Source organism: Camellia sinensis, chromosome 12 (assembly GCF_055761805.1).
Source record: "Camellia sinensis isolate YWXY chromosome 12, ASM5576180v1, whole genome shotgun sequence".
Taxonomy (NCBI): Eukaryota; Viridiplantae; Streptophyta; class Magnoliopsida; order Ericales; family Theaceae; genus Camellia; species Camellia sinensis.
The window spans coordinates 110,786,945-110,808,048 of NC_138972.1; positions in this window are offsets into that span (position 1 = coordinate 110,786,945).

Sequence of the window (21,104 nt, forward strand, 5' to 3'; positions counted from 1 at the left end):
ACAATTACTCAATTTTAAGAGCAAAATCGTCAATTTGATAAAATATAAACTAATTTGACAAAAATAAATGTCAAAAAATATTTTAAGATTATTTCTACCCACCAATGAAAAAATTATGTAAGATTGATAAATCTTTTATACATCTATTTATTTATTTTTCTATCAAATTAATTTGTATTATATGTTTGGATGATGATAATGTAATGTGTGGTTGTTTTTATTTTCATTAATTTAGTTTCTATTTTTTCAAAAGTTAAATATGGCGACAACTTTGATATCATTATTAAACCAATCTATTAAATCAAAAAAATCAAAACTAAAAACATTTCATATATTAAATATATTGATTACACATTAAAAAACTAGCAACCACCCATTATGTGATCATCATCCAAACACAAAATAAAAATTAATTTGGCAAAAAAAATAAATAAATGTGTAAAATATTTATCAATTTTACATAATTTTATCTTTGGTGAGTAAAAATAATTTTTAAAAATTCAAAAATATGTTTTTGACATTTATTTTTTTATATTAGTTTATATTTTATCAAATTGACGACTTTGTCCTTTTTGTCCTTGAAATTGAGCAATGGTATCTTCAATTATCCTTATTTGGAACAATATTTAAAATTTAGAGTTAAATGTGCCACAATTGAAAAGAAAGAGACCAACGTGACACAAGTCCTAAGCTATAGGGACAGTTAGTATAATTCGTCTTTAACTATTTTAACTTATTTTATCTTTTAGTGAACTATTTTAGCCCGCCTTTCTTTTCAAACACCACATAAAAATACAAAGTACACCATCAGCTATAGTCATACAAACACTGTATTTCTTCATGATCTTCCAATACTCATCATTTTCACTATTATTATCTAACACACTACACTCGTGATATCATTTATTATCAATTATCTCACTTCATTTTCTTCTCCATTGTATTTATTTTTTAAACTCAAAACATTATTACTTTTGAAAATTTAGGATTTAAGAATATTGAAATCAATTGGTTTTGAAAATTTACATATCATAAATAATACTCAGATTATTGGTTTCAAACAATGCAACAATGAAAAAGTCAATTTATTACTTAGTTTTTTGATTTTTTGTTTATCTCGTTCGTATAGTCATTGGAAAGATAACTTTGTCTGTCACATGTACAGATAATCAGAATTGAACTGTTATACAATGTTCGATTATTTATATTCAAACAAAACTACCTTATTCAAATTATTAAAGTTGACTAAATATTGAATGTTCATATGTACAAAATTGAACAAATATTTAATGTTCAATTTATTATTTCCAAACAAACAAAGCAGCTCTTCATTTAATTTTTTAAAAAACTGATATTTTATGTTATATTTGAATTTTAAATTTATCAAGAAAAGATGAAATAATTTTATTTAATTGTGTATTTTTTCCCTTTTTATCATTTATTTTTTCAATCTGGAATTTAAATTATTTGTATTTTTAATTTAATTCCTTAATAATTTTATTTCTCAAATTTAATTCAATTCAATAATTTAATTTGTTGATGGGAAATTTTATTTTCTTTTTTACAAAGAATAAATGTATTAAATATTTTATAAAAAAAATAATGTATAAAATTTAAGTCTAAATGAGTTGAAGTTGTTCAGTACATAAAATATGAACTTATTTATTTTGTTCAATATAAATATTTTGAACATATTCAATTTGTTCAATTTTTATTTATTTATTTTTTTTTTAGTATTATGTTTAGACAACTAGAATTTAGCTAAACTCAAAATAGAAATTACTATGGAAATTGAATCGGTAACAAAATCAAAAGCAGATAAGAAAAATATATCAATGTGTGAATCAAAGGTGTGAATCAAGAGTAAGAATCGCAAATATTCGAAGTTCTTTAATGCCGACAATACACCGGGGAAACAATGGCGAGACAGCAGCAACGATGAAGATCTAAAACAACAACAATGCACTGGGCGAGCCATCGGTGAGACGATGACAACGACAAAAATTTGAAGCGATGACAATGCATCGGCCGAATGAAACCCTTACTCAAACAAATAGATGGCATGTTGCCGTGTTCATTTTTTTTATAAATTTTTTGAAAAAAAAAATATAAATAGGTAGAATGTTAAAAATAAATTATTACAAAAAATATTATTTAGTTCAAAAAAAATTGATTAAAGAAAACTAAAATATTTTTGTAACATTTGCACTTAAAAAAATTAATGTTAAGATAATTAGTAATCTTATTACACATGTATTTGTCAAATTCATATATGTGATTTGTTTATTTATTTTAGGGTGGAACACCAAATCCCAAAATGTGATATTGTGAACAGTTTAGTCCTCTATTTTTTTTTTATGAACCCAAAAGTCTCATTAAAGTGAAAATTACACAAAATGGTAGTCACTTACATGTTTGTGTTTAATTTTTTAAGGATAAAAGTTGGGTAATTCTATTTCCACACACAAAAACATCTCATTCCACATTCTCTCTCAATATACATACCAACTAATTTTGAATTTTGTGATTTTACTCAATACACAACCTTTTTTGCCAAAAATATCCCTCTCTTTGACATTGAAACCCTAAACCAATCCATCCTCCCCTACTTTGGTCTGAAAAAGAGTGCAAATCAAGAATTACCCATTTACAACAGCGATCGACAAAGTCCATTACACCCCTCTCTCTCTCTCTCTCTCTCTCTCTCTCTCTCTCTCTCTCTCTCTCGGTTTTGAGTATATTCATTCTTGATCTTTCAGCTTTGATCTGCAAATTTTCCTGAGAAAATTTTGCTCACATCACTAAAATTCAAGAGAAAATGAAGGTTAGATTTCGAACTCTCTCTCTCTCTCTGTTCCATCTTCAATTCAATTTACTTTTTATTTATTTATTGCTTTCTACAACTTTTTCTAGATTATAGATTCTGATTCTTTTCCATCTCTTTCTCTCCTAGGTTCCTCAGTGTTTAAACGATTCAGTAAATTTCATAAATGATTTTAGTGTCGAGGGGGTGTCCTCGGCAGTGGCCAGCGATTGGGAGAAGGTGGAGGTGGTAGCGGCGGAGTCAGCGGTGGTGGACGCGATGATCTAGGGGACGACGGAGGAGGAGGAATAGAAGATCCAATGTCAACAATGATGAATCCATTCAACAATGATCAAAGTGTGTGCACAGAGGAGATGAAGAAATTAGGGTTTTGGTGGGGAAGATAAGGACACTTTAGTAATTTTATTTTAGGACAAAATTGTAATAAAAAAAATAAATCATTAATTGTGTGCATAGAGGTAGGTGAGTGTGTGGAAATAGAATTTCCCATAAAAGTTGGTTTCTCTAAATGTAAAATTACAAATTTAGGCAATTCGCATTATAGAAGTTTTGGATTTTTCCTCCTATAACAAATCTCACATTACGGAAAAAAAAATATAACACTCTAATAACGTAACACTCTAATGTAATACTAACATAACATCTAATGTAAAACACTAAAAAACTATTTGGTGCATTTTTTTCTAAACGTAACAACGTAATTAGTATATTTTTTTTAAACGTAACACTCCAATGTAACACACAAAAAAAAACTCTTTAGTGTATTTATTTTTCCAAACGTAACATTCCAATAAATGTAATACACAAAAAAAACTCCTTAGTGTACTTTTTTCAAACGTAACACTCAAATCAATGTAATACCAAACGTAACACTCTAATATAACACACAAAATACTAAAAAATTCATTAATATAATTTTTCTAAACATGACACGCATAATTTGAAATTATACATTTGCTCAAAACTTACTAAGGAATTTTTGTAGTCCTTTTGGAATGGTTTGAAGAATCTCACATCCTTTTGGGATGGTTTGAAGAATCTCATATCTTTTTTTTTTAGTATTACATTTGAAAAAAGTACATTAACGAATTTTTTTATGTGTTACATAAGAATGTTACAATAAGAAATTTTTTTGAAGTGTTGTATTGGATTGTTACAGTTGGAAAAAGCACAGTAAGAATTTTTTTTTTTTTTTGAGTGTTACATTAGAGTGTTTTACGTTTGAGTGTTATATGAGAGTGTTACAGTTTTAAATACATTTGCCCAAAGTTTACTATGGGATTTTTGTATTCCTTTTGAAACGTTTGAAGAATTCCATATCCTTTTGAAATATTTGAAGAATCCCATATTTCAAGTCATTTTTGCACTCCTTTTGAAATGTTTTTCAAATAAAAAAGATTCTCATATAAAAATTCATTACAAATTTCATTATCATAGATTGTATACATTACTTTTCTCACAAAAGAGAGGGGGAGAAAGAGAGAAAGAAACATAATAAGGGTATAATAGTAAATTTAATTTCTAAATAATATATTAAATCTACCTTTCTAAAACTAATGGGACTAATTGATCTATAAGAAAATTATTGGGACTAAATGGATTATCATTCTTCAAAATGAGATTAATAGGTAAATTCTCCTTTATTTTATGTAACCAATCTCACTTGATAGGACTTAAGATTTGGTTTGGTTATAAAGAAAGTATAACTAAGTTCATTAATATTTATAATTTGCCTATAGAAAAAAAAAAAAAAAAAAGAGAGATGGAAAAATCATAATATTTTCAAACTCAAATACATTTTTTTAGTTTTTTGAGTTTTCATTTTTTTTTTTAAACTTTAGTAAATGTTTTTCATGTTTCACTATTTTTTTTTTTAAATTTTTAGATGCACTTAATTTGAATGAACCTAAAAAGTAAAATTGTGAAGAAATTTTTTTTAAAAAAATGAAAAGGTCAAAAATAAAAACAAAAAAATGACATATTTTTCATAATTTTTGTCTTTAGTATTTTTTTAATTTTCTTTCATAAATATCTTATTTTGTAGGTTTATTTCACTGAAATATGGGGGGGGGGGGGGAAGAGTTTATTGGAGCTAAGAAAATTAAAAAAGCTCAAAAACAATTTTAAAAAATTAAATCAAATAAATTTGATAAGTGTATCTTTAATAAAAATAATTATTAATAATTTTTATTACATATGTACTTTATATGTAAGAATTAAAATACAATTATGAATTTTTTTTCATATTAGTCTTTCCATATTGTTTTTCTTAAATTATGTTACCAAAATTGTAATATTATTTGAAAATAATTTTTTTTGTATTATTTGCAAATAATTCTTAATTTTGAAAAGGAAACCCTACACCAACAAAAGTCAATTTGAAAATAAAATTAATTTTAAATTAATCCATTAACAATGACTTTACAAATTTCTTTTAATTATATTGTTTCCAAATACTAAAATGGAAAGATTTTAAAATTGTATTTTAAATTCTGAAAAGATTAATATGGAAATATTAGGTGTATAATTTCCTTTTTCAAATTAAGAATTATTTGCAAATAATAAAAAAAAAAAGAATTATTTTCAAATAATATTAAATTGCAATTATGTCAATACATTTAAAAGAGGGGGGGGGGGAAGTATAATAACAATTATCATACCTAAAGTAGCAATTTTAGAGAGTTTCAAATTTAAACTTAAATTTATATAAATCTAATTTTGTGCAATCATTGCAAGACATAAAAAACCATCCATTTCTTAGTTTTTAATTTATTTAAAATAATTTTGCATTATAAAATATTGTTGCACCAAATATTTTGACACAAATTCTTATATATATATATATAACTGAATCAATCACGCTGAATATGGGTTATATTTGAAGGTATGAGAGGTGATCACACCTTAATATGGTGGACCCTCTTACATCAAATCAAATCCTTATTTGGTGATTCAATCTTCCCGCCGGAAGAAGTTACTGGAAGTAGAAAGTTTAAGATTTGAATGAAGAGTCACAATGGTTTAGAAACATAGTGATCATTGAGTTTGAATTCAATAAGTTGCAACCATTAATTAACAGCCACCGTATGCTATATATATGTGGACAATACATAGGTTTAATGCACTTGAACTTCTCTCAACATTTCCTTTTCCAGATTGTATTCTTCTGCATGATTAAACACCCTTACGGGAACTTCGATCCATTGTCATTGTTATTGCAGATATCGAAATATAGTCCGGAGAACAAAAATTTTCCGAACTCTTTTTACCAAAAATTCAGAAAATCATTGATCGTCAATCTTTGCCATTGGTTAATTCGGTTTGTTTATTTAATCATCACCAACGTGTTGTATTTCCAGATAACTATCCGAAGAAAATAACTGTTGGTGGTGCTATTGTTTCAAACCTTGCCAAAAGTGAGTCCGAATTACACCGTTGGAAGCAATTTTATAAAATATTTTTCGGTTCAAATTGCGTCTCCAAATTGGCACCATCTTGTTCTTCACAAATTTTTGATCATAACGGAGAAATTCGTTGTGAAAAACGGAGAAAATATGATCCACAAGATCCAACTTACAGTGTGTGGTCTCCTACTCCCACCGGAGAAGACAACCGGAGCAAAAAGACCGTTATTTATTCTAATTCAAAAGATCAATCAGTTGGGCTCAAACTAAAAGGGCCAAAAATTAGGAAAACAACAAGGAAGTCTGTTCCCTTGGGCCTAAAAATTGAAAAGAAATTTTTTGGGCCAATCTAGCAATCGCCCCAAGTCATCCAAGTCAGCCAAGCGGAGCCCAGCAGCCCAAAGCCTCAAAGACTGCCCAGTCCAGCGACTCAGCCCAGCATCCCAACGCGTCAGCCCAACGCGCGCCCAGATCCGCACATCAACCCAGCGCCCAGCGCACCGCGCCCGGACCTGCGTTCATCTGCTCCGCAAGACCCGTGCACTGATCCGCGCGTTGACCTGTACGTTGACCAGCAGTTCAAGCCAGTTTAGCCAAAACATTGAATCGGCAGATTGGTTCAAGGGGTTTTTCTGCTCGTTCTCGCTCATTTCAAGGCCATTTTCAGTCATTCAAAAGCCAAAATTTCCAGAATTTTTCCGTGGGTACTTGTTCTATATTTTCAAAATAAAAAATTCAAGGAGAAGGCTATCCAAGGGTGTTACCAAGGAAAACATCCAAAGAAACATTATTTAAAAAGAACCATTGTGTTCCTTGGGCTCGTAACTATTATTACAATACTCATAAGCAAAGTATTGGGTTTACTAGGCCATAGGGTTTTTAGCATTCTTCTTACCCAAGGCAACAGTACCGTTCTATTCCTTCACATCATTTTCATCACAGGGGTCGATTCAACAACTACAAGGCTTATCCTTATTAAGACTTGTTGTTGTCTTTAATTTTGCTTATTTTTATTTTAGTTTAGTATTGTAATATTCACATTTGAATTTTCATATTCACATTTGAATTTTCATAGTAACACATTTTGTTTTTAATATGGCTATTAAAAATACAATGGATTCTTCGAGAATCGAGATGTTTAATGGAAATAATTTCCGAGCATGGAAATGACACATTTCTTATCTTCTTACACATGAGAAAACATTGCATACTTTATCCACTTCTAAACCAGATGATGATTCTAATTGGTTCCAAAATAAATGGATAGAATATGATGCAATAGCAAAGGCAACTATGTTACATAATATGAAAGATAACATTATTCCGCTCTTTGAAGAACATGAAACTGCAAGACAACTAATGAAAGCACTATTAAGTAAGTATGGGGTTCGATCGGATACTCAAATTCAATTGCTCTTGGACAAATATAATAACACTCGTATGAGTGATAATGATAGTGTTGGTGATCATGTTAATCAAATGGAATTAATTGCTAAACAATTATCCAACACTGATCACTCTTTGTTGGACAAGATGCAAGTAACAACCATACTTAATAGTCTTCCATTGTCTTGGGATCATGTTATCACATCTCTAACTTATAGCAGACGAGAGATTTCAATGGTAACATTGTCTGTACTCTTAGTTATGGAAGAAGAAAGAATGAAGCGTAGGCATAAAGAAGGATTGTCATTTAACTTGTTAATAGCACAATCTTCACCACAACCATAGAATAATACCCACACACCATTCAACAAGAAAAAAATGACTTTTTTCAAGAAAAAATGGAAGAAGAGATTTCAGAAAGGATGGAAGAAACCGCAAGAATGGAAAAAACAACAACATCACAAGCATCATATAGGCCTATGTTACAAATGCGGTCAAAAATGTCATATCAAAGCCACTTGTCCTCAGAAGAAGCAGAAAGAGGATAATAACCCTGTTGCCATGACAATTTTTGAAGCATTGGTGCTTGAGCCTTCATTAAATTCATGGTGGATTGATTCTGCTGCAACTAGACATATTGTGCAAAACAAGGACATGTTTGTAGAATTTACTGATAAGCAGATTGGTGAACAATAATCTACATGGGCAACAACCCTTATAGTGATGTTTTGGGTATCGGCAACTGTCAGTTCTCTATTAATGGAACTTTTATTATGCTTAAAGATGTGCTTTATGTACCCAGCATTCGGCGAAATTTAATTTCAATTCTGGTGTTAACTCAAAAAGGTTTTGAGGTTACTTTTAAGTTTAACACAGTATTGATTAAGAAATGAAATGTATTAGTAAAAGGTCTAAGAGTGAATGATATGTACTCTCTTCTCATTAATAATAATAAAGTATGTCTTTCTGATTATTTGTCTGTTTTTACTAGTAATAGTTCTTATTTATGGCATTTAAGGTTATGTCACATTAATAAAAATAAAATGTCTCGAATGTTTAAAAGTGGCTTATTGCCTAAAGTATGTTCCAATGATTTTGATATATGTGAACCATGTATCAAAGGAAAAATGACTAGCCAGCCATTTTTTAAACAGTGGAAATCATCGGAATTACTCGAAATAATTCATTCAGACATTTATGGGCCTTTAAGAACTAAAACTCATCGAGGCATGGAATACTTTATTACTTTCACTGATGATTATTCAAGATATGGACATATCTACCTCCTTAAACACAAATCAGAGGCAATTGACAAGTTTAAGGAATATAAATTAGAGGTAGAAAAGCAACTTGGTCAGCCCATTAAACATTTGAATAATGATAGAGGTGGCGAATATGAAGCTATGGATTCTTTCTGCAATGACAATGGCATAAAACATTTGTTTACAATGTCATACACACCACAACAAAATGGGGTCGCAAAAAGACGAAATCGTACTCTCATGGATATGACAAGGTCTATGATGGCTTATGCTGATTTTCCTATTCATTTTTTGAGGGAAGCCTTGTCCACCGCTGCGTACATATTAAATCGAGTCGAAACAAAAGCCAAACCTCTAACTCCTTACGAATGCTGGCATGGAACTAAACCTAATGTTCAACATCTCAAAGTTTGGGGATGTAAGGCACATGTACTTATTCTTAAACCTTTACGGGATAAATTGGGAAGCAAAACTTGGGAATGCAAGTTTATTGGTTATGTCGAAAATGGGAGTGGTTATCGTTTTTACCATCCCAACCGTGGATTAATAGAAAGTAGAGATGATGTTTTTCTTGAATCCACTGATCTTGTTACTCCTATTGAACAAATTGAATTGCTCTCTGAAGTATCTCCGGATTCTTCTCTTCTTTCTTTGTCACACAGTCCACATATTCTCCCCGCATCATCTAATAGTGGGAGCAAACACAAATTACATGACATTGTTTTACCTGCTTCGAATCCTGAGATAAGTGGGAGTAAGAGAGCAAGACGTCCATCTACGTTTTTGAAAGATCATTATGTTTTTCAAATTGAAGAACTTAATAACTTAGTAGATGATCCTACTACTTATAATGAAGCAATGAGTAGTAGTGATGCTACACAATGGCTTGAGGCAATGAATGAAGAACTTAACTCGATCAAGAAAAATGATGTTTGGGGATTAACCGATCTCCCAAATTGAAGAAAAGCCATTGGTTGCAAATGGGTTCTTAGAAAGAAATTCAAAGTAAATGGAAGTTTGAAAAAATACAAGGCCAGGTTAGTAGCCAAGGAATTCACTCAACAACCTGGAATAGACGTCGTAGATACATATTCTCCTGTTGCAAAATTTGCCTCAATAAGAATTCTAATGGCGGTAGTAGCCAGGATTGTGACGTCCCAAAATTTGGGACATCATAATAAGGTTTAAAACTTAAAATCAATTTTCTTAATTAAGAATCCTCACTAATGTTGCCACCAAATTTACCATCATCCATTAATTACAACACCAAAACTAAAAGTTCTTAAACTACAACTCCAGTCAAACTTAAAACTTTGTCTTAGTACACAAATAAAAAAAAAAACTAGAGAAAAACTAGAAAACTCAGAAAAATGGTTCATGGAACTTTGGCACGCTTCAAGCTAATCAGGGCTGAATGTTGCCTTCCAACACCTCGATGTTTCCTTCAGTTTCTTCGGTATCTGGCATGAAACGCCAGGGCAACGAGGATGCCAATGAGCGACAAGCTCAATAAGATACTATAACCCGAAATACCCACCCCGATGATAATACCCACAATGAATAATACGTAGCAATAGAATAACAGGTAGCATTTAATAAGTATAATAGGAATGCCATCAATTGAAATAATAAGAATAGATAATAAATAAATAAAAATGACAAACAGAGGTAGTATTTCATCATAAGGAACATGCCCACTTTTCTTTTTAAATTCTCATAGATTTAATTTAAAAGATAAGTTTAAGTAACTCCTCGCGGAGCACTATTTCCACTCAACCGCTAAGCAATGGCCACAGGCAATTCTGACTCCCCCTTGGTCAAATATTCTAATGTTACCTACAGTAACTACCAATGATGCCCACGTACCAGGGTTACATACCCGAGTCGTGACATCACGGTCTGCCCCAAGGGAACGGTCTATGTTGTGACACCCGCACCAAGAACCTTATATCGCCTACACCGATAAGAGCTGAAATACCTTCCCGTGCCATGTTAGGGTTCGCAACTCACTTGCGCAAGATTCCAGACTGGACTCACCCCATCACTTTTACATTTTAATGTATCATAGGTTAAATTTCGTGTCTCTTTACTCGTTGAGATATTCACAATAATTCAAAATTTAATTACCAATAATATTATACCAACTCATTGAAATTCGAACATAAAACATTACACATGTCACGCAATAATAAACAATCGTACAAATTTTAAATAAATAATTGAAGTGATGATCTTAAATCTGTCCAGAAATTTTCAGGTTATACCTTAGGTAATTATAAATAAATTATTTATACAGTTCTAAAATTTGTGAAAATGTACAAAATATTCAATAAATATGTTTAGGTCATTTTTCAGAAAGAATTTCCCAAAAAAAAGTTATAAATAAACAATTGAAGAGATAGTTTTTTTATTTCTCCTTAATCTGTCAAAGTTTTCAGAATGTATATCTTGCAAATACAATTATAAATAAATTACTTATACGACTCTAAAATTCATATAAATCTACAAAATACTCAATAAACATGTTATGGTCATTTTTCAGAAAACATTTTCCAAAAATAAATTATAAATAATTCTTAAAAATTCCAAGAGTGTTTATGACACAGATTTATCACATTTTCTTAAATTAATTCCATACTTAACTTTATAAATCAATTCCGTAATATAAAAATTTATTATGAAACTAGACTTCTCAAATTTCATTTTTTGCTTAGAAATTACCAGATTTGGTTTAATATAAAATTTTTAATGATTTTTCAAACACATAGTGAAAGCTGCCTATAGCTCCAGATTTGGTTAAAATTTTGTATAAATTCGTAAAAAACTCAATAATTGTTGAAAAATTTTGTGGATAAACTAGACATTATTATCAACAACTTTTTAGAAGAAATTATCTTCAAATTTTGAGTATAAAATTTTATAAAAATTCATACAACTTTCTGGCAGATTTGAAGGGTCAAATAACATCTTCAATAATCTTTTTAATGGCATAAACTAAACATGCAAGTCCAAATTTCACAATATTATCATGATTTTCAGACTACCAATATTTAATATACCATCATAAAATTTTATACAATTATAAATAAAATCCTATCTATAAGTTTAGACAATTTATCATATGTTTATAATTTGAAAATTTCAAATATAAAAAAAAGAGAAGATTGAGAGGGTTTTCTTACTATGTTAGGTTGCTAACGATTTATCGTCTGAATTTGATTTATGATTCTGATCGTAAGATATGACCGTTCTGGCTCTATGATCGTCTTGCTGAAATTTCACATCAATCGGACGTGATCTCACCGTTGATCTTCCATTGGATTCTCTTAGAACTTTTAGTTGTTGATCATCACCTTAGACTTAGAATTTGCAAGATCTAACCCCAAAAATGGATTCTACACGTTGAAAAAACTAAGAGTGGTCATCCCCAAAGTCATAGGACCACTCGATTATCCTAAAGGTAGTAGGATGCACCGTAGCACCATGGGCCGAGAAACGCTGGATAAAATTCAATTCATCTTCTCCCACAGCCGTAGCATGCATGAACAGAAAGACCAAAAATTAGATTTTTCCTCCTGTCTCCGACTTTTCTTGGAACCATCTTTCGGACTCCATAACTTTTTTAATTCTTAACGGTTTTACTTCATTCTTTCGCCAATCCCTTCAGCTTACTTCATACTTCATCTTACATAACCTATTTTTCTCACTTCTTTCCGGAATGGATGGTTTTGGCATGCCGAAAGTAAGCCGAAAACTAACTTTTGAAATTCAAAATAAATTTCTCTAACTTTGTTTCTTTCTCCTCCATCTTCCATCTTCCTTCTTCTTCTCTTTCTTCACCTACAACACTTTGTGAATGGTGGTTCTAGATGATAATGGAAATAGGTGATGGTGGTGGTGGCGGTCCGACGGTGCGCCAATGGTGGTGAAGTTCGCGTGTTGGTGGTTCGGATGGTGATAGTATGGGCTGAGGCCATGGCTATGGAGGTCGGGGAGGAGGAAAAACATAGATAAAGAAAGAGAAATAAAGTTTTGAGAATAAGATGTGGAGGGAGAGGGAACCAAGAGAGATGAAACTGGAAGTGAAGAGAGGTGAGGAAGACTTGGGCTCAATTTATGGGCAAAATGAGGAAGATGAAAAGAAATAAATAAAAAAATGAGGAATTGAACACCTGGTGGTATGGAATAGCATGTTCACCACGTTTTCTTTTGTTACAGAGAATGATAGCACGTGGAAGGTAGGAGGTGAGAAAACATGGGGAGCAAACCCATGGTTTTTGATTGGGTTTTTGTACAAAAAATATTACGTTCCAGTATAATTTGATTACAAAAAAATATAGAGAAAAAATTAATAAAAATATCATAAGATTCAAAAATTAATATTGAGTAATAATATAAAGTCAAAAAATATTTTATTTATTTTATTTTGAATAAATGTTCGGTATAAAAATATACAGACTATTAAATTCAAAATATTGTGAATAATTATTTAAGAAAATTAAAAATATATATATTATTTTTATTATAAAAATACGGGGTTTCACAAGGATGGATTTGGAATTGCATTAGTTAGATGTTAAAATTGCTTTTCTCGATAAAGAATTAAAAGAGGAAATTTATATGATGCAACCTGATGGTTTCCAGAACCAAGACAACGAGGATAAAGTCTACAAGTTGAAGAAATCTTTATATGGACTTAAATAATCTTCAAGACAATGGTACTTGAAATTCCACCAAGCCAATTTAGAAATGGGCTATGTTGTAAGTCCATTAGATCACTGTGTTTATATCTAGAAAAATGATGACAAGTTAGCAATATTGTCTTTATACGTGGATGATATATTGTTAGCAGGAAATTGTCCAAATATGATTATAAAAACCAAAATTTTCTTGGCATCTATATTTGAAATGAAAGACATGAGTCTTGCAACCTATGTTCTAGGAATTAGAATTTTAAGAGATAGAAATTCAAAATTATTATATCTAGATCAAGAGAAACATCTAGACAATGTGCTCAAAAGATTTAATATGGATAACTGTAATTCTTTAAGTACGCCTATTTGTAAGGGACAAAGTCTTAGTAAAAGTATGAGTCCTCAAACTAAGTTTGGCATTGAGGAAATGAGAAATGTCCCGTATATTCAGGCAGTAGGCAACCTAATGTATGCTATGACAAGCACAAGACTCGACATCTATCATGCAGTCGGATTGGTTAGTCGGTTTCAATTCAATCCAGGTAAGGAACATTGGCAATGAGTCAAAAGAATATTCAGATAGTTAAAAGGCACTAAAAATTTGAAGTTATGTTTTGGTTTGTGTGATCTAGACATAAAAGGACACACTAACGCAGATTTTGCAGGAAATGTAGATGATAGAAAATCTACTAGTGGTCATGTGTTCTTGTTTGGTGGAACAGCAGTTTCTTGGTTAAGTAAGAAACAGAGTTGTGTTACAAAGTACACTATGGAAGCTGAATACATAGCTTGCAGCACAGCCGTGAGTAATGCGGTCTGGATAAAACGATTTGTTGACAGTTTACAATTAGTTATACCTGCCGGACCGGTCAATATGTTTTGTGACAATTAGTCCGCCATCTCATTAATTAAAAGTGGAGCGAATAGCTCTAAGGGAAAACATATTGATGTAAGTTATCACCAGATTCAAGACATAGTGGAGAGAGGTGAAATTAAAGTTAATTATATTCCCTCAGAAGAGATGGTGGCCGACCCTATGACCAAAGGGTTGTCTCTTGAAAAATTTAGAGAACATGTAGCTAATATGGGATTGAAAAATGCCTAGCTAGGTGATTTATCTACTGTTATAAGAGCATAGTCGGATGACTCTGGGGACGCCTAGATAACCGATGTTTTGCGACTCTATCTTGCATAGAAACATGTGTTTGGTCAGGTAATAAGATAGAGGAACTGACAAGGTATGGACATCACAGTTAGCATGAGATGTAAAGTCTATGATATATGCTGACTAGATGATGTTGTCTACTAGATTAGTAAGAAGTCGTTGATAAGGCGTGTTAAGGAAAACCTTCAGGAATGGGCCTTAAAGGAAGTACTTAACAATAATTTCAACGCAGGTCGACACATGAAAAATGTGTGTGACTGAAGTCGTCAATGGTAATTGGGTATGGACTATGAACCCATCACTGGAAATTGATGTCGTTCACTTGAAATATAGTGAATTGAAGTCATCTAGAATGTGTTGTAAGTGGGAGAACACATTTGTACGGATGCCGTCAGATTAATGGCAAAAACGTGCGCACGTATGGCCAAGTCACAATCAGATGTCGATCTATGAGGGTAATTTCATAGATGAAAGTTGGCATGAGGCAAAATTTTGGTACCAAGGTAAACATGCCTAACTCAAGTTTTATCACCAATATTATAATGTGATCAAGTGGGAGATGAATGTATGAGAGGTGATCACACCATAATATGGTGGACCCTCTCACACCAAATCAAGTCCTTATTTGGTGATTCAATCTTCCCGCAGGAAGAAGTTACTAGAAGTAGGAAGTTTAAGATTTGAATAAAGTGTCACAATGGTTTAGAAACATAGTGATCATTGAGTTTGAATTCAATAAGTTGCAACCATTAATTAACAGCCACCGTATGCTATATATATATATATATATGGACAATGCATAGGTTTAATGCACTTGAACTTCTCTCAACATTTCCTCTTCCAGATTGCATTCTTCTGCGTGATTAAACACTCTCATGGGAACTTCGATCCATTGTTATTGTTAAGATCAACTTATAATATTCAACAAATACAAAATTAAATTGTTTAAAAAAATGTTTGGAAATTGTCTAATCATAAATATAAAAAAATTACTTTGACTTATTAATTTTGCACAATTTTGTTATACATACTATGAATGCAATTATAACCTCAAAAAAAAAAAAAAAAAGAAAAGAAAAGGGGGGGGGGGGAGTACCAACATGTTATATAATAGGAACAATTAAAATATTTATTGTTAAAAAATATATATAGACATATTTTTTAATTATTTTTTATTTTCTAATTATGAACACAGAGGTAACTTCTTTACATACTTAATCGTCACAAACCATCCATCATATTTTTCTGAAAAAATTTAGAAACAGCTCAAAACAATAACTTTTTTAATAGAGCACTCTAATCAACAGAAAATATCATAGTAGATAATATACTTTGCTAATAGAAATTTATCAAATATGATAAATGATTTTGGAGCCGATCTATGCTTTAAATTTGTTGATACCGCCCTTCCTCTCCACCCTACATCTATCACCTCCTCATCGACTATATCACACTTACCCATGAATTCTGAAGAAAAAAATTGAGACATAATCAATTAGAAAATAATAAACATTAACTAACTTTTAATATCTCTATCAAAAGAGTTTAAAAGTGTTATAGTAATATATTGTATGGAATAATATTTTGAGCAATAAACAAGTTTTATATAGTGTGAAAAAAATATTCATGAACTAGAGTTTTGTGTAGAGAGAATAGATCGGAGAAAAAAGAGAAGGAACAATGAATTTTAGGTTGCATTTGGTAGAATTTTAGAATTATAATTTGAGAATAGAGTTGTATTTTGAGTTTGTGAGTTTTGGAATTATGATTTGAGTGTGAAAAATTTGTTTGGTTATGAGTTTTGAAAAGAGTTTTGAATTGAGTGATGTGACATATGATATTTGATTCAAAAATTTAAAACTCATAACCAAACACACAACCTAAAATTCTATTCAAAGCTCATAAAAAAATTTTAAAAAAAATTTCCAAAATATTTTTTATTTAAAATATAAAAATAATAGGTGCCAAAAAACAACACGAACACAGTTCCGGTCAACCGGCCGGAGGTCCGGGGGACGTCCAAGAGGATGACTAGGTATACGTGTTTTGAAAAGTGAGTGTGAAATCAATTTTTGAAAATTGTAAACAAACAGAGCATTCAAATCATGTTATGGAATCATGTTTGGAAAGTTCCACCAGACACAACCTTAATCTCTCATTTTGAATTTTTGTAAGAGATAATAGGTTTAGACAAATCAGAAAACATTTTCTTTTAACTTTACTTTTGAAAACATAAATCATTGAATAATTAGTATTTTTATAATTATTACATTAATGTGTTAGCCAATAACCTTTTTTTAAATTATTTTTTAATTCAAAAAATTCAATTGGAAGTTTAAGAGCTCCTACAAGATTTCTCACGAAAAGTCACTTTGCTATAATATATAATATAGATAGATAACAAACACATTATCTAAGGTTTGCTATATGAATTATCTCTTGTGATTTGAAAAATTACAAATACCTTTGTTAGAATTTTTTTATTTAACAGAATTAATTGAAAAAAAATAAAATTCTTAACTACTCTCCTCTACTGTCACAATCCAAACCTGCCCCTATAGGTTTAGCGTTGTAACCGATCAGTAATCTTGGGATTGTCAAAGGCCTCTTAACAGAATAACAAAATATAAGGGGTTGCGGAAGCAAATATACATAATGTCAAAATATAATGTCATAATGTCAAGCATATATATGTGACAGAAAAGATGTAAAACTTATATATATATATATATATATAATGTCAAACTTCCATATGTCATGTACCACCATACAGATACAAATAGTGTCATAGGGGGCTTAGCCCAAAGTACAGATAGACAAAACCAAAACAAAAATATCCTTTACATGATTCACAAAACTTGACTTGACAACGGAAGCCTCTTTGGGAGGCACGGTGGCTGATTGACAAAACAAAACTCTCTAGGTAGCAGTTTAGGCCTAGTCACGCACCTGCTCACCTACATACATAATATGAATAGTGAGCGAAAGCCCACTAAATAATAACAGAGTATTGGGTTTAATGTATGTTGTCCATAACGGTTATAGAAAACGAAATTCATAACCATGTTAAAAAATCAGAGTTCATATCATAAATAGATTCAGAATCATACTCATAATTAGAATTTGCAGTTAATCAAACGTGGTACATCCATTAGTACTAGCAAAAATAGTTAACCCATAAAGGGACGGCCATAAAGGCATACAGTTGACTCGCGTGCACGGAGACAGTACAGTTGACTCATGAGACGTACAGTTGGCCCATAAATGGAACATAACAGAACAGATAACAGATGTCATCTAAAGCTAATGATGCCATGAGTACATTTCAGAAACATTGGACAACCATTCATTCATACAGAAATTAATATTTCAAAAAACAAATCATCTTATATCATTCAGAAAATACTTATAAATTGAATATAGCTTTACAAAGTTATTACTCACAGATGGCTCCAATTGCAGAACAGATGAAGCAGACAGATCAAATAGCTTAGGGAGCGCGACCTACAAACAACACATAACATGTACACATTAAAACATACGCTCGGGATTCATTACAGTCATTGTGTTTCGTTCTTAGTGTGTTTCTAAGTCTTATCCTCATTATTGTGTCTTAATCATGGCCTAGAAATGCCTAGGATGCGATGAAGATGCAAAAATGCACGTTGAAACACTTAGTCAATTATGTTAAAAACAAGGACGCATCTTCTTTCGCTCAAGAGGTGGGTCAAAAATGTGAGGGGCCGCTCGAGCGCAACTTCCTTCTCTCGAGTGGTTTGTAAACTCTAAAAAAGTACAAGATGCTTGATTTTTCCACTTGACGCACGCTCGATGGTCACTTGAGTGTAAGACTGAGGTTTTTGCTCGAACGCAACTTTTGTCGCTCGAGCGATCTGCAAAATATGTCAACTTCTGGGAGCATGCAATTTACGCTCGAGCCAACTTTTGGTTCGCTCGAGCGGAAGTTCAAAACACAGAGTGGTCGCTCGAGCACATGATCTGTTGTTCGAGCAGTGAGGCAGAATTTGGAATTTCTAGATTGCTCTTCCAAGTTCAAAACTCAAATTCAAAGCTGCAAATTATGGTCTTTTGGGCCAAAAACTTGAGGAAGCACTTATAAACTAATATAACATGACGAATTTAAAATCATTTCACAAAATCAAGGCCCAAAAGCTTACTAATTGCCCAAAAATTCAACTTGAAACTTAAGAATGTGATATGAACATAACATGCATGAATTGTTATGAGCTTAAACTTTTCAAAATATGATCAATTAAGGTCAAATGATAAGAAATGTGATGAATTCTCAAAACAAAGTCAAGATAGACACATGTATGTGGGATTTGTTTGAAATTCAAACTCAAAATACTATGATATATGCTTGCATGCATGAAATTCATCTACTTAAGCTTAATTCTCAAACTTATCCCTCTTAAGTTCAATCACTTATGTCTTGAATACAAAGATTATGAATCAATTACACACCTAAGATCCTTAATTGAGTTCTAAATTGCTATGTCTTTGAGCCTCCAAGTCAATTCCTCAATTTCTAGCTAAATCCAAGCGAACTTCTTACTCTTCCTCATTTATCTCAATCTCTAGCTCTCTCTCTCTCTCTCTCACACACACACACACGTTATGTTGAGCTCAAAAATGATGAAGGAAAGGTGATTCAAGTGGTGTATAAGCCTTTTACAGGCTTGATTAAGAAACTTAATTAATTAAACTTACCATTAAACAAATGAGCTTTAATTATTTTAATTATTTCGTTCCTAATCGAATTTCGATTAAACCTACTATAAAATTCTAAAAATTCTAACTAATACATTAATCAAGTTAATTTCGTAATTGGATGTCGATAAGGCCTTCAATTCGTAGTACATAGCAGAAACACAAACATATATGTCTACGCAAAACAGATAGAATCTCATATGGCATATCACATATGCAATTAATGCAAAATTCCACCTTAATTACTTATTTGGCATCCTTAATCATGGTTTATCAGTTAATCATGGGTCGAGGTTATTACATCTACAATAAGAAAATTACATAAATTATTAATTGAAATTAATTTCTTATATCATTAAAAATTATTAATTGACTTGATTATTTGTTATGAAATTAGAAATTTCAAGGGACGAGAAGTAGTTTCCATAATCACAGGAGCAATTTGTATTTTAAGCAAATCTCATGAAGTATATCTGTAATTTATCCTTGAATTAAGGGTTGTTTTGGGAATTAATTATTTAATTGATTTTTTTTTTTTATACTTTTAACAAAGATACGTGCAGAAAAGTAGAGAGAATAGTTAACTTTTTGGTAGAGACTTTTTGACCATTTTAGTCGGTTGCCAAAATAACCGTAAATATTTTAAAGATTTAATAGATTAGATTCAATGAATAATTTAGAAACTAAATAGAGTTACATTTATATACTTTAAAAACTTAGATCAATACTTCAAAACAAATTTGTGATAATTTTAGGGGTACTTACATGTAGGTCCTAATAAGAAGACTTATTGTTTAATAGGTCTTATGGGAAAAATCTGTCATAAAAAAAGTCACTAATTATAAGTTTTAGCGACAATTTATAAAAATCATGGCAAAAAAAAAGGTCACGAATTGTCAATTTTTAGTGACAATTTTATTAAGATTTATTTTCAATAGAGCTTGATGAGAATTAAGTTTAACTATTGGGATCTATTGATAATTTATCCATAATTTTAGGGTATAATATGTAATAAACCCTTCCCTTATTTGTCACTTTTCTATCAATAAAAAGGTTTGAATTGATGAGGATGGGCAGAGGAGAAGGGTAAAGAAAGTGGAGAAGTGTTGCGAAAAAAAAAAAGAGAGTTAATTTTTGAGATATTTTAGGAAGTTGGTTAAAAGTTAATTTTTTAATTTTTTTTAAAAAAAATTATGTAAAAAAATAAAGAAACAATATAAAAAAAATGGAAAAACCAAAAAAATTAACCTTTAGCCAATTAATCAAAATAGGCCAAAGGAATTTTGGTTAATTCAACGGTTGAATCAATTACTTTTTTTGGTCTGACGATCAGTAATTTCAGAACATTGGTAGAGAGACAAGGGACTATGGCAAAATAAAGAGAACAAGACAAAGAAGAGATGAGGGAAAATGTAGGCAGTATTTGGTAAAATTTTTTTAAATATAATTTGATAATAGAGTTGTATTTTATATTTGTAAGTTTTGAAATTATGATTTGAGCGTGAAAAATTTGTTTAGTGAATGAGTTTTGAAATTTTTTTTGAATTAAGTAGAGAATTTTTGATGTGATATATGATAGTTGATACAAAAACTTACAACTTACAACCAAACACACAATTTAAAATTCTATTTAAAGCT